Source organism: Notamacropus eugenii, chromosome 5 (assembly GCF_028372415.1).
Source record: "Notamacropus eugenii isolate mMacEug1 chromosome 5, mMacEug1.pri_v2, whole genome shotgun sequence".
NCBI lineage: Eukaryota > Metazoa > Chordata > Mammalia > Diprotodontia > Macropodidae > Notamacropus > Notamacropus eugenii.
In genome coordinates, this window is record NC_092876.1 from 217,730,884 (window position 1) to 217,735,888 (window position 5,005).

Here is a 5,005-nt window from a genome sequence, read left to right on the forward strand (position 1 = left end):
ACTCTTCCTGGAGTGGTTTGCCATTTTCTTCTCCAACTCATTTTACAATTGAGGAAATTGAGGCAAACAACTTTATTAAGTGACCTGCCCAGGGTCACACAGGTCCTGTTTGAGACCAGATTTGAACTCAAGAAGACATCTTCCCGATTCCAAGTCCAGTGTTCTATGCATTTCGTCACCTAGCTGGACCCTGCGGTATCTGTTGCAGCTCCAACTTTTTTCCCAGTAGAATGTAAGCTCCTGGGGGTGGAGCCAAGATGGCGGAGTAGAAACACACAAATACTCTAGCTCCAAACCCACAGCCCATGAAATATCTGTAGAAAGGAGCTGCCAATAAATTCGGGAGCAGGAGAAGCCACAGAACAGCGGAGCGGACAAGATTTCTGTTCCAGAGAGCCCAGAAAACCCCTCACAAAAGGTTCTTCGTGCTGTGGACACAGAGCAGAGCCCAGCCCTGCGTTGGCCGCCCAGCGCTGAGAGGAGCAGATCCGAGCAGGCTTCAGGGACAGAATCTCCAGCAGCCACGTGGGTCCCTCCACCCACAGGTGACAAGGGTCGGTGAGAGGGTCTCTTCGGAGGGTCGAGAGGGGAGTGGGGAGGCCCCATGACTCAGGCCCCCTTGGGAGGCACCAGCGGAGGTGGGAGCAGACCGGGGCTTCCCAAGCAGGCAGGAGCCCAGATCCATTGTTGAAGGTCTCTGCATAAACCCCCTGAGGGAACTGAGCCCGTGAGGCGGCCCTGCCCCCACCCCGGGCAGCTGAACTTGATCTCACACTGAATAGCAGCCCTGCCCCCGCCCAAAGCCCTGAGGCTGGAAAGCAGCATTTGAGTCTCAGACCGCAAGCGCGCTGGCTGGGAGGATCCAGAGGCCAAGTGGGTGTGAAGAGAATATTCAGAGGTCAAGTCACTGGCTGGGAAAATGCCCAGAAAAGGGAAAAAAACCAAGACTATAGAGGGTTACTTTCTTGGTGAACAGGTTTCTCCTCCCCTCCTTTCTGATGAGGAAGAACAGTGCTCACCATCAGGGAAAGACACGGAAGTCAGGGCTTCTGTATCCCAGCCCACTCAATGGGATCAGACCATGGAAAAGCTCAAAAAGAGCTCAGAAAATTTTGAAAATTATGTTAGAGAGGTGGAGGAAAAACTGGGAAGAGCAATGAAAGACATGCAAGCAAAGTATGAACAGCAGGTCAGCACCCTGCTAAAGGAGACCCAAAAAAATGCTGAAGAAAACAACACTCTGAAAAATAGGCTAACTCAATTGGCAAAGGAGGTTCAAGAAGCCAATGAGGAGAAGAATGCTTTCAAAAGCAGAAGTAGCCAAATGGAAAAGGAGATTCAAAAGCTCACTGAAGAAAATAGTTCTTTCAAAATTAGAATGGAACAGATGGAGGCTAATGACTTTATGAGAAACCAAGAAATCACAAAACAAAACCAAAAGAATGAAAAAATGGAAGATCATGTGAAATATCTCATTGGAAAAACAACTGACCTGGAGAATAGATCCAGGAAGGACAATTTAAAAATTATGGGACTACCTGAAAGCCATGATCAAAAAAAGAGTGTAGACATCATCTTTCATGAAATTATCAAGGAAAACTGCCCTGATATTCTAGAACCAGAGGGCAAAATAAATATTGAAAGAATCCACCAATCATCACCTGAAAAAGATCCAAAAAGAGAAACTCCTAGGAATATTGTGGCCAAATTCCAGAATTCCCAGGTCAAGGAGAAAATATTGCAAGCAGCTAGAAAGAAACAATTCAAGTATTGTGGAAATACAATCAGGATAACACAAGATCTAGCAGCCTCTACATTAAGGGATCGAAGGGCATGGAATAGGATATTCCAGAAGTCAAAGGAACTAGGACTAAAACCAAGAATCACCTACCCAGCAAAACTGAGTATAATACTTCCGGGGAAAAATTGGTCTTTCAATGAAATAGAGGACTTTCAAGCATTCTTGATGAAAAGACCAGAGCTAAAAAGAAAATTTGACTTTCAAACACAAGAATGAAGAGAAGCATGAAAAGGTGAACAGCAAAGAGAAGTCATAAGGGACTTATAAAAGTTGAACTGTTTACATTCCTACATGGAAAGACAATATTAGTAACTCTTGAAACTATTCAGTATCTGGGTACTGGGTGGGATTACACACACACACACATGCACATGCATACACACATAGAGACAGAGTGTGCAGAGTGAATTGAATAGGATGGGATCATATCTTTAAAAAAATGAAATCAAGCAGTGAGAGAAATATATGGGAGGAGAAAGGGAGAAATGGAATGGGGCAAATTATCTCTCATAAAAGAGGCAAGCAAAAGACTTTTTTAGTTTGGGGAAAAAGAGGGGAGGTGAGAGAAAAACATGAAGTTTACTCTCATCACATTCCACTAAAGGAAAGAATAAAATGCACACTCATTTTGGTATGAAAACCTATCTTACAATACAGGAAAGTGGGGGAAAAGGGGATAAACAGGGTGGGGGACATGATGGAAGGGAGGGCATGGGGAGGAGGGTGCAATTTGAGGTTGACACTCATGGGGAGGGACAGGATCAAAAGAGAGAATAGAAGTAATGGGGGACAGGATAGGATGGAGGGAAATATAGTTAGTCTTATACAACACGACTATTATGGAAGTTATTTGCAAATCTACACAGATTTGGCCTATATTGAATTGCTTGCCTTCCAAAGGGAGGGGGTGGGGAGGGAGGGAGGTAAAGAAGTTGGAACTCAAAGTGTTAGGAACAACTGTCGAGTACTGTTCTTGCCGTTAGGAAATAAGAAATACAGGTAAAGGGGTATAGAAAGTTATTTGGCACAACAGGACAGAGGAGAGGACGGAGACAAGGGCAGAGAGGAATGATGGAGGAGAGAGCAGATTGGTGATGGGGGCAATTGGAATGCTTGGTGTTTTGGGGTGGGGGGAGGGGACAAGGGGGGAGAAAATTTGGAGCCCAAAATTCTGTGAAAATGAATGTTAAAAGTTAAATAAATAAATTAATTTAAAAAAAAAAAGAATGTGAGCTCCTTGCAGGCAGGAACTATGCATTTTTTACTTTTTATCCCCAGGGTTTATCACAGTGCCCAACACATAGTAGGATATTAATAAATGTTTGTTGATTACTGAATTTTTTGTCTTGTCCTGTCCAACTAGCTATGGATGAGTGTTTTACCTACCACGCCAGGCTCTTCAAGGTCTCTTTAGTCCTCATTCTGGGCCATAGACAATAGTTTCTTTGTCTCGAGTCTTCAGGGCATGATTGTCAGGAAAGTCAGTGTTAGACCAGATTGCTGGGAGCTTGATTCTGTTTTCTGATACAAGTTAAGCATCTCAGACAATAATAGACCAAAATCTAGATCATTCACACAGCTGGACTCAGAGCTCTGAAAGGAGTTCTTTGTCAAGAGCACAGCCTGCTTGCAAGGTCAGGGGGTAGGGAGGCGGGTGGCCTAGCCACATGGAAGTGTGTCTCTGCTCCAGGTTTTTAGGGAGGAAGGATGGGGATGTGCCAATACTGGACTTCAGGGTTCTGAACAAACTGACTTGTAATGGGTGGACTGTCCAAACAAGATGGTCCCTGAAGCCCCTGAAACTCATGGAGGGGAGAGGCAAATTTTCAGTAACAACACAGGACCAATAGTCAATTGACCTCAGGCTACCCTTTATTTTCTATGTAGTTTTGGCTTAGAAATGGACTTGGAAGGAAGGAAGGAAGGAAGGAAGGAAGGAAGGAAGGAAGGAAGGAAGGAAGGAAGGAAGGAAGGAAGGAAAGAAGGGAGGGAGGGAGGGGAGGAGGGAAGAAGGAAGAAAATTGCCAGAAGAGAAACCAAGTTGTAGAAAAACTAATCCCTTCTTTGAAAAGAAACTTATTCTATTAATTAGGCAAGTGATTTCTTTGTTCCTTCTGGATCTAAAACTCCATGATTCTGAGACTGTGCATGAAGACCAGAAAGAGATTCTCTGGACAGAGAATGGAAGAACCAAATAATAGCTAGCGTTTATATGATGCTTTAAGGTTTGCTAAGTGCTTTTATAAATATCTCATTTTCTCCTTACAAGAGGCAGGTAGTTGTTATTACCTCCATTTTACAGAAGAGGAAACTGAGGCAGGCAAAGGTTAAGTGACTTGCTCAGAGTCACATAGCTAGGAAGTTTCTGAAACAGGATTTGAATTCAGGTCTTGTACTCCATATACTACATCTGGCTGCCTCACTACCAAAATTCTACCAAGCACTCTTGTTTTCAGTCTGCTGCTTCTTAAAGGCTGGGAGTATGTCTACCCCAGGTACTAGGGAAAAGTGGCACATTACTGCTCATAGGGCTCTGTTTGGAAAGGGAGGCAAAAGAGATGGGTGCTCATAACCTGGGACAAGGAACGTAGAGGGAAGAGTGAAACAGGGTCAGCTTAAGCATCAAGCACTGGTACCATGACCTGAAGGAGTATAGGTGAAGATACCACGAGTACCGCTCTTGTGACAGGGTAAAGTGTTAGTACTAGTAGACAAACCACCCATAGAAACACTTACCAAAAGAGGTTCTAAGGAGACCTGCTGACTTTTGCCTCACCACCACTCTCTTGGATTCTAGTCTGGCTCTAGCTCAGGTTCTAAGAAAAAAACTGCACACAAAATCACACGACAGCATTCTACTCCTTCCAGAACTGTTGACCAATTAGGTGGCAGGCTTTGGGGTGTAAGGTTGGAAGGGAAACACAAGCCTTTAATAAATGTACCCCTCTACATGAGCAGATGCCAAACACTTTTAACACCACTCATGAGCATACATGTAGATAAGCAGGCTGAGTCCCTGTAATGGCAAGCAAAGTAGGATTAGAGAACAGTCGGAAGCAAAGCTGAGAGAGAAGAGACAGAAGCAGAGTTGAGAGAGAAAGGCAAGCCTGAGCAGGGTAGGGGAACTTGTTTGTGGGGAGGCCTAACAGAATGTTTGTGATGTCTATGCTCTGTCTGTTGATCTGTGTTAATTTCTCAGACAGA